Source organism: Chrysochloris asiatica, unplaced genomic scaffold, assembly GCF_000296735.1.
Source record: "Chrysochloris asiatica unplaced genomic scaffold, ChrAsi1.0 scaffold00182, whole genome shotgun sequence".
Taxonomy (NCBI): domain Eukaryota; kingdom Metazoa; phylum Chordata; class Mammalia; order Afrosoricida; family Chrysochloridae; genus Chrysochloris; species Chrysochloris asiatica.
The window spans coordinates 6,097,170-6,107,447 of record NW_006408700.1 but is presented as its reverse complement, the minus strand read 5'-3'; the positions used below and the strand labels follow the sequence as shown (position 1 = coordinate 6,107,447).

The following is a 10,278-nucleotide window of genomic DNA, read 5'->3' as shown; positions in this document are numbered from 1 at the left end:
ACAGAACAGCCTTTCCTACACTCATGGAACTTGACAGTATAGAAGGGCTCTAGGAACATAGTTTTTTCTTTCAACAAACGTTTCCATATTTGAACTTTTGGATTCCTGTAAAATCAGAAAAAGATGTTGATGAAAAAAAATTTTTTTTTTTCTTTTAAATTTAGCCTCAAGTGGACAGGGGAAGGAGCCATGGTGGATAAGCACTGGACTGCTAAAGCCACAAGGTTGATAGCGCAAACTCACTAGATACTATAGGGCAGAAAGATCAGGCTTTCTGCTCAGGTTACAGAAATGCTATACAAGGTTACCATAGGTTGAAAACCACTCAGTGGCAGTGGATTAAGGTTTAAGGCTAAGGAGAAAGATGAAAGGTGAAGCATGAAAATGCCAAGTATTTCTTTTCTACATGAAGAATTGGCAAAGTGCCTCTTTGCAACGGATGGAAGGCACCTTCTAATATCACAAATTGGGATAGTATCCCAAACTTCCTATTCAATTTAAAGGTAAATAAACCTCCCTATCACTATCACTAAAAGGAGCTCTGGTAGCGAGGTGGTTACGAATAGGGCTGCGAACCTTAAGGTCAGCAGTTCGAAACTACCAGCTGCTCCGCGGGAGAAAGATGAGGCTTTCTACTCCGTAAAGATTTACACCCTCGGAAACCCTGTACAGGGTCGCTATGGGTCGGAACCGACTCGGCGGCACTTAACAACAACAACATCACTATCACTAAGGGGCTCTAGTAGCGTAGTGGTTACGAATCGGACTGCTAACCTCAAGTTCGGCAGTTCCAAATTACCAGCGGTTCCGCGGGAGAAAGATGAAGCATTCTGCTTCTGTAAAGATTTACAGCCTCGGAAACCCTGTGCAGGGTTACTATGAGTCGAATCCGACTCCAGGGTACTTAACAACAACAATCCCTATCACTGTTATTTCAATTAGAGCAATTCTGACTTCCTGTGCTGATAACGGCTAGCAGATAAAAGAGCTCTAAAACCTGTTCATCAATATGTCCCGGTTCTAGGAATATAAAGGGGCTTTGAAGTTCGTGGGGAAATCCCATTATCTTTTCACTCCATTTTCCCACAATTTTCTGAAGCATCCTCGGTCTCGTTCGGCTTATCCAGAAAATACCCATGTACTTGAAGGACAAAGATTGATTTACTCGTGAAAAAAGTGCTTATCTATCATCAGATTTTACTTCAGACCCTTTAGAAACCTCTTATGTGACGTCCACCGCGAGCTGCGGGTCGCTTCTGATAAGCTCCTGCAGACGTGTATCTTATTCCATATCCGTCCCAGGAAAGAGCACAGTGGGCTTGGGCGGGGAAGAGCCTGACCCCACCAACGCCGCGAGTGACATGCGGGTAGCTAGGAGCGCAAACTACGCCGCTCACCACCGCCGGGAGGAGCTGGCGGGAGGTGGCAGGCGGCAGGCGGGGCGTCCCTTGAGGCCGCCGGGCGAGCAGAAGCCCCCAGTCCTCGGCCCCCGCGCAAGCGACGCCGGGAAATGCCCACATCCGGGAAACCGGCCGCGGAGCGCTGCGGCGGCGACGCGGAGTGGAAGGCAAAATGGCGGCGGCAGTGGTAGTGCCCTGGTGCTAAGGGGAAAGCCAGGTCCTCGCGACCCCTGCGACGGGCTGCGCTGGCTCGCGGCAGCCCCCCGGAGCCTCTTCCCGTCCAGCCCCACCAGGGAGACTTGGGGTCCTTGGGACGGCCTCTGGCCGCTTCGGCTCCCGTCTTGGGCCCGTGCCGCCGTCCTGGAGACCCGCTCTCCCTTGCAGGTAGGTCTGCGGCGGGCGTAGCGGGTGGGGCCCACTTTCCTCGCGAGCCCGAGTTGGCAGGCGGTGGCCGCTGGGGCCCACGCCCATCCCCGCTGGCGGGGGTCCAGGGGCTGCTGCGGACTGGCGGGCTGAGCCGGCCCGGGCCGGGCCTGTGTTGACTGGAAGCGTTGACCTGAGCTGAGCCCTGCCCAGGGGAAAGGATCGTCGGCCGCGCCCGGCACTGCGGGAAGAGCCTCAGGCTTCGCGGCCTCGGAGGTGCAGTTAGGCTGGGGAGAGTAGCCTCGCTGGCGGCCTGGCGCAGACTGTCTCCCCGCCACCCCAGCCCCGGCCCACAGGTCAGCGATGTTTGGGAGACAAGGAGAGCGAAAGGTGCTTCCGAAGGAAACGAGCCCCAGAAAAAGAGCTAAAATTCGTGCACCCCGATCTGTGTATACGTTGAAGAAATCCTGGGAATCCCTATTTCCAGTCCATTGTAAAGTGAAGTTACTGTCTCTGGTTGAGAGTCTTCATGAAAGAGGACTTAGGGAAGAAAAGGAACATTGTGTATTTTAAATTCAAAAAGAGCTTGTGAAGCAAAGAATGACTCAGGTAACTTGATTTAACCCCCTTCCTCAGCCCTCTCCAGTTCAAAGACATTATCTAAAGGAACAAGTTTAATGTATTTCTGCCTCCTATCTTAATATGACTTTGAAGGATTCATCTTCGTCCTGATGTCATTCAGAAATTTACTGAGAAATCTAATCTGTCACACGCGAAAAATCGTATCACTTCAGCATTGAAAAATGGATTTGAATTCTCGGGATCATGAACATTGTCAGGCCTTTATGGATTATTTATGAAGATTAAAAATTTGTTAACCCATTTTCTTCCAGAAGGAAGGAAAGATGGGATATTGTAATTGGAATGAGTGTTTTTTCCTAAGGCACCAGTATTTGTAGTTGCTGAAACCAGGGTTGTTTCCTTGAATAAGTTGACCCACCACTGTAAAAACAGTCTAGTTGGTTCTCAAAGGCAGTGGAAGAATTTGATTTATGTTAAAGAGATAGCATTATGTTCCTCTGATTGGCTACTTTTGCAAGAAATTAGATCATGGCTTTTGGTGGAAGAAGCACATTCTTTCTATGCCTGAGTATTGACAATATTATTTGCCACTCAAAGCAAATAAAAAATGGCTGCTGCGAGTTTTCATATGGTAGCTGGATTTCAGTCTATACTCCATTTTTTGGTTGTTTTTAAGTCTAGTCCTTGTTAGTTTACCTAGACATAGTCTTGGAACAAAGCAGCTCTGGTAGGTGTGGTTACAAATCGAGCTGTGAACCTTAAGGTCAACAGTTCCAAACTACCAGCTGTTCCGTGGGAGAAAGAGGCTTTCTGCTTGCATAAAGATTTACAGCCTCGGAAACCCTGTACAGGGTTGCCATGAGTCGGAATCGACTCCACAGCACCTAACAACAAGTCTTGGAACAAACTTTGGTTACTTGTTATTCTAGATGCTAATTTCATATTTAGATAGAGGATTTTTGTAGACCTCAAAAGTTATTTAATCATCATTTGATTATGTCTGAGTGCTTGTCCTTCATAAGTCTCTCTTATCCTTGAAATTCCTGTGATCTTGCCTCAGTTTGGTACTTTTTTCTACCTGTAATTGCATTGCTATTTGAGTGACAATTTCTATTTCTGAGTACACAAGAAAATTTGAATCAGGGACCACCTAGATCACCTTATGTGATGCTACTAATGCAAAGAATACAATCATGGTAACAAGATGAAAAGACACCTCCTATTTATGCTTCCCACCATCTGTCTGTCAATTTGTCATACCTGGTGACTTGCATATTGCTGTGATGCTAGTAGCTTGCTAACTACTTTTTCAAATGCCAGCACATTCAACCATGGTGATTAGGTTTCAGCAGAGTTGTCAGACTAAGACAAGAAGAAAGGCATGGCGATCTACTTCAGAAAATCCTATGGATTGTGAAATAATTGAGCCTTTGACTTTCTTATTTTAGACACATCATTTAGAAGAGACCAAAATGATAAACATAAAGGGCCAGCAAAGGCTGGGAAAGCCTTCCTCAGTTACACCATGTGGTAACAGTGGGCTTAAATTTACTAACAGTCACAGGGATGGCACCTGGCAACATTCTTTTCTACTTGGGTTGTGGTTGGTGTGAGTCAAAGCTGTGTCAGTGACAAGTAACAATTTACGATTATTAAGTTAGACATGTGCAGTGTCTGCTTTCCAGAGCCTCTGTTTTGTTGCTAGCAATTTATTTTAATATTAACTTTCCTACCTAATAAACCTTACTCACATTGAGCTGATTGTTATTACAGCAATCCTTATAGGCCAGAGTAGATTTACTCATTTGAGTTACCGAACTTGTAACCTTTGCGGAAACTGACAACCTCATCTTTCTCCCACAACGCTGATTCAAGATGTACATAATTTCCGAACTCTAAGGGAACATGCTATCATGGAAAGATGTTCATGGCAGTGTGTTATCTTTCTACCATATTGGGTCATTAAGTAATGGTAGAAGCTATAGTCTTATGTACTGTGTTTTCCATGCCCACTAGTCTCTCCATCGAGGAGCCCTGGTAGCTTAGTGAGTTATACATTGGACTGCTGACTGCAAGGTTAGTAGTTCAAATTGAAAAGCCTCTCTGCGGGAGGAAGATGAGGCTTCTGCACCTGTAATGATTTACAGCCACAGAAACACAATACAGGGTCGCTGTGAGTCGGAACCAAACTGATGACATGCAGCAGCAGTAGCAGCAGTCTCCATCAGGTCCAAATGTGGCTCCTCTTAGTCCAGAGACTTGGGATGTTTCTGTCCTACACTCACCCAAGTAAACATCTGTTCTCTCTGTCTCACTTTCACTTAGTCACCACAATATATAGCGGTGGAGCAAGTACCCTAAACAACAACAACAACAACAAAATGAAGCTCACTGCTGTGGAATCGATTCTGTCTCATAGCAACCTTATAGGACGGAGTAAAATTGCTCCATAGGATGTCAGAGAGTAAATATGGGAGCAGAGAGCCTCAACTTTTTCTGAGTGGTGACTGGTGGGTTTGAAATACCGATCTTTCAGTTCACAACCCAATACTTAACCCACTACACCACTTGGGCACCATCGAAAAAGTACAGGAGGGCCATAATAAACATTCTTAGTAGAAAAGAGGGAGACTGGGAGATAAATAGCAATTGCTGATCTATAATAATCCTGAAATTTACCCCAGCAGATGCAATAGAAGCAACCAGACATAGAGATAGGAAAATTCAGTTATCAGGGAGGAATTCCTTCATCCATCATTCTTTTCAATTCCTGACCAATTATCATTTATGGCCCACTAAGAACTTTCTAAGGAGCTCTGGTAGCATAGTGGTTACGAATTGGGCTGCTAACTGCAAGGTCAGCAGTTCGAAACTACCAGTTCTGCAGGAGAAAAATGAGGCTTTCTGCTCCTGTAAAGAGTTATGGGTTGTTATGAGTTGGAACTGACCCCACAGCACACCACCACCACCACCAAAAACTTTCCGGGAGGTTCTTTTTCTGTTAGCTTCCTTGGCCACATGTTAAATATGCACACTGAAGGAGAATATTCACTCTTTGAAAGTTGCAGATCTTTCTCAGCTAGCTTACTGTTGTTCATACTTTGTTTTTAACAAAACAGTTTCTTCAAAGTTAATAAACCATCCTTTGCTTCTTCCAGCTTATGGTGGCTGCTGGCATTCCTTGCCTTGTGGTTCCACCACCTTGATTTCTGCTTGCAAGTCACAGTGCATCTTCCTCTACTATGTGAATCAAAGTTCCCTCTGTCCTCACCAAATAAGCACACTTGTGATCGCATTTCGTACTCTCTGGGATAATTCTGGCTAATCTTCCATCTCAGGAGCCTTAAATTAATCACATCGGCAAAGCCCTGTTTTTCAAATGCAAAAACGTTTACAGGCATTAAGAGTTGAATATCATTTGTGGGGAGACCATTAGTCAACCTACTGTAGTGATTCCATTGAGGAAGGAAGTGGGTTATGAGGTTTCTGTTTAAAATTTTCCATAAGGATGTATCTTTTTATATAGGTATGTGTTGCTTAATGTCCATGATTGTTGTTGATAAGTGCCTTTAAGTTGGTTCCAACCCATAGTGACCCTGTATAGGGTTTCCCAGGAGCAGCTGGTGAGCTTGAATGGCTGACCTTCTGGTTCTAACTGACTTTGCAGACCAGTGCAGTAACCCACAGCGCCATAGCAGGACTCCAATGTCTACAATATGTTCTGTGACATAGGGTGCCATGTGATGTAGACACTGTTCAAACACCACATTAAAACCTTCTGGACTGCTTCTTGTCATCCTGCAGCTGCTGCTGCCAGCAGTGGTGGCAGACAAAAGGCTAGCAGTTGGAGAAGAGCTAGAGTAAGCAAACTGGGAAGAAGTGACCAGCCTGAGCTGCTGCTCTGCCTGCTCACCTCCCAGTCAGCGACTTAAGAGTGCCACCCAATCCCTGTCCTCTGCCTCACCGGCTTGTGTCCTGTCTGGGGTCCAATGCTGCAAGAATGTGGGTTTAGAGTTCTTAAAACCATTAGGGGGAAATAGTAAGCAAAAAGAAAGAGAAAACAAACAAACAAATAAAACTTGACCTCGGGCGTGTATGCAGTCAGACAGTTAAGCAGTGGATAGCTGTAATTACACAAAATTATATGAGGGGACATCAAAAGTTTGTGGACACAAAAACACCCAAACTTGCAAATAGTACCCATTTGACCTAGCCTTGATGACTTGATAATCAGAACTCCACTAGAGGAAGATTAAAAATAATAATAATAACAATAAAGGAAACAAGGGTAAATTGCTACAATTTGATGAACTTGACCTATACTCATGGATGTAGTAACTTCCAACAGATGTAGTAAATTCCAGCAGAGAGGGAAGGTGTCTTCACATCAATTATCAATGCTGTCCCTTCTGTATACAGCGTAGATAGGGACGGGCAACTTAGACATTGACTTCCTGAAATGAGGGGGCAATAAAGGCACAAGTGACTGGCTTACAAGGTTTCAAGAGGGAGTTTAGTTTAAGAGGGTATGGGGAAAGATAAAGAGTCCCCATGGAATCGTTTTCATCTTGTCTAGATGGGTCTGGGAAAAAGAGATGGGGATAAGATTCTTATGATTCAATAGTGAATAATTGTTATCATGACTAATTGCAACTGTTAAAATTGTAAAGGTAGAATTTTTGTAACAAAAACATGGAAGTAGTTAATTTTACAGTCCAGAAACAGAGGATCCTAGGACCATCAAGGGAGAAGAGCAGAAGTGTAATGCGGAACCCTATCCAGAGAAGCAGCGACACCAGAGATGGAGACAGAGATGGGAAGGAGAGAGGAAACAGCTGAGGACTCAAGATTCATGGAAAGAGAGGGATTGAGAGTCAGCGACCAGGAGGCAGGCTTGCAGAATGTGCCCTTTGGTGGTTTAAATTATTGTATATGCCTGAGTGTTTAAAAAGAAAAGAAAAAAAAAAGAGCTAAAATGAATAGAGAGTTGTTGTTGTTGTGAAGTGCTGTCGAGTCGGTTCCGACCCATAACAACCCTGTATAGATAGGGTTTTCGAGGAGCAGCAATTGATGGTACTTGGAGGGGATTATAATCATTGTAATAAAACAAAGTATATGATTTGTTGAATTAAAACTGATGCTCTGTCCTGTAAATTTTGACTCAATTCACAATAAAAACTATATATATATATGTTGTTGTTGTTGTTAAGTGCCATCGAGTCGGGTCCGACCCATAGCGACCCTGTACAGGGTTTCCGAGGGTGTAAATCTTTACGGGAGTAGAAAGCCTCATCTTTCTCCCGCGGAGCGGCTGGTAGTTTCGAACCGCTGACCTTAAGGTTCGCAGCCCGATTCGTAACCACTACGCTACTAGAGCTCCTTTATGTATATATATATATATATAAAGTGTGTGGGAAAAGAATGAACAGATAATGGAATTTTTCCAGAACCTTTTGAAGCATACACACACATATACACAATTTTGTTGTTGTTAAAACTTTTCTTGTGAATTGAGTGATAGTTCACATGGGAGAACATTGGTTTTACACACATCCTATCATATATTGTTTTATTACAATGATTACAGTCCCCTTCGTGCATTATCATTTAACAGTATGTGCTTCTGTTCCCTCTTGGTTTTTTTGTTTTGTTTTGTTTTATGTACACAGAAACACTTAGAAATATATAATCATTTAAACAACCAAAAGGCACATTCTGCAAGGCAGCCTCCTGGCTGCCAGCACACAGCCTTTCTCTCTTTGCATGAGTCTAGAGTCTTCATATGTTCTTTTTTTTAATGTTTTATTGTGAATTATATGATAGTTTACATGAGAGAATCTCAGTTCCATATTCATTCCATCATATATCATTACATTGCCATGGTTCCAGTCCCCTCCATGCATCGTCTTCCGACCAAAGGGCATATCCTAGAAGCCCATGCTCTACACTCCCTCCTCCCCCCTCAGTCTTTGGCCCACAGTTCCTCTCCCTTTCTGGATCCAAAGTCCCCAGCTACTTCATCCCTCCATGTCATCATCTTTGTCTCCATCTCAGGCATCCCCGGTTCTCTGGGTGGGGTCCCATTCTTGGCTCTTATCCTTTGGTGGTCCCAGAGACCTCCACTCCTAGACTGGAGAAATAATCTCTCTCTTCCTTGCTACAAAACATCTACCCTTGCATTTCCAACACTCACAATCCGTCTTGATAACCATTATTCACTACAATATCGCACGTAACCCATCTGTATTTCATTTCATCAGCTCCACCTAGACAAATTGGATAGTACTCACTGGTGAGTCTGCTTTCCTCCATGCCCCCTAGCTCTAGGTTCCCTAGTCTTCATATATTCTTAAACATGAAAAGTAGGGATAAATTTCCTGAATTTTATGATTACCGCATACTTCTAAACTGCTTATTGTTGGCCAGGCCCTATGTTGGGGTCTGGGACAAAAAGTCAATCTTGACAGTGCAAAACTATTGTGTCTTTTTCTTCTCAAGGAGAGTGCTCTTACAAATGGTAAAAGAGCAGTAATAACCTTGTTAACTTGGAGTTGAAGCAAAAATGAATCGAGATTTTAAAAGAATGCCTACATGCTATAAAGGAGTGTGGTGGCTCCATACGATAAGAACTGGACTGTGACCCACAAGGTCCCTGGTTCGAGCCCACCAGCTACTCCATGAGAGAAAGATGAGACTTTATGGCTTGAAGATTTAAAGCCTAGAGAAACCCTTTTCAGGGTCGCTGTGAGTCAGAACCGACTTGATGGTATATAACAATAGTTTGCTATAAATGAATTGTAGCCCAGATACAGACGGAACCAGCATGTGAGTTTTACAACCGTCATTCTTAAGACCTGGTAGTGCCATGGGTTAAGCAACTGCTAACCACAAGGTTGACGGTTCACACCCACCGGCCTTTCCATAAAAATTTAGTCTCAGAAATCGTCTATTCTGTAAGATTTGGGTTACAATCAACTTGGTAGCAGTGGGTATTCAGGATTGGGGTGTTAATCCATGATCATGGAGAATGTCAGGTTTCAGAAGACCAGAAACGGAAAGTTGATCATCTTAAGAAAAGATAGTTTGCAAACGAGACTGCTTAGCAAATATTAAATCTAGAAAAATTTGGTTATGAACTACTAAATTAATATTTGGGGAGAGTTTAGAAAAGAAAATGACTATCATTAGAGACCAGCTTTTTTCATAAAAACCATAAGGTTTGTCAGATTCACCTAATTTTGTTTATGAAACAATCATCAGTAAACTGGGTTATGTTGTAAACAAGAAAGAGTATAGTTTTTAACCATACAATGACAAAGGTAATCTTTTTTTGTTTGCTTGTTTATAATACAGAAATACAGGCTGCTTGTCAGATAGAGTTTAATTGATTAACAACTAATTGAGTAATATTTCCACTACAGTACTGGTGAAAGCAGTGAAGTAATCAGGAACTAGTGCTTCTAATATTCTGCTGCAGAGCTACACCCTGTATCAAACCTGCTGTAAATAAACATGTCTGTGGTGTGTTTAAGTAATTAATTTCCATATTTAAAAAAATACTTAAAATAGCTTTGTTAAGATCTAATTTATGTATCATAAAATATACTTATGAAATCATACAATTCAATGTTTTTTTGGTAAACAGTATTTTTTTAAAGTGTTTTATTGTAAATTATGTGATAGTTTACATGGGAGAACATTAGTTTTGCATTCATTCTATCATATATCGTTTCATTGCCATGGTTACAATCCCTTCCATGCATCATCAACCAACCAACCAAAGGGTATACACTACAAGCCTGCACCCTGCTCGTCAGCACACAGCCCCTCTCCCTCTCTGGATCTAAAGCCTCCAGCTGCTCCATCTCTCCACGTCATCATCTTTGCCTCCATCTCTGGCATCACTGCTTCTCTGGGTAGGGTCCCGCTCTCC

The 10,278-nt window shown here is 43.1% G+C and overlaps 1 protein-coding gene across 1 annotated transcript in view; it reads left to right on the top strand.

Annotated features, from left to right (window-relative positions):
- Positions 1-1,387: 1,387 nt before the first annotated feature.
- The window catches only part of LATS1 (large tumor suppressor kinase 1), a 55,777-nt gene continuing 46,886 nt past the window's right edge, over positions 1,388-10,278 (top strand). The window contains exon 1 of the mRNA XM_006872063.1: positions 1,388-1,784. The gene's annotated coding sequence lies outside the window, so the exon portion shown is untranslated. The remainder of the gene's footprint in view (positions 1,785-10,278) is intronic.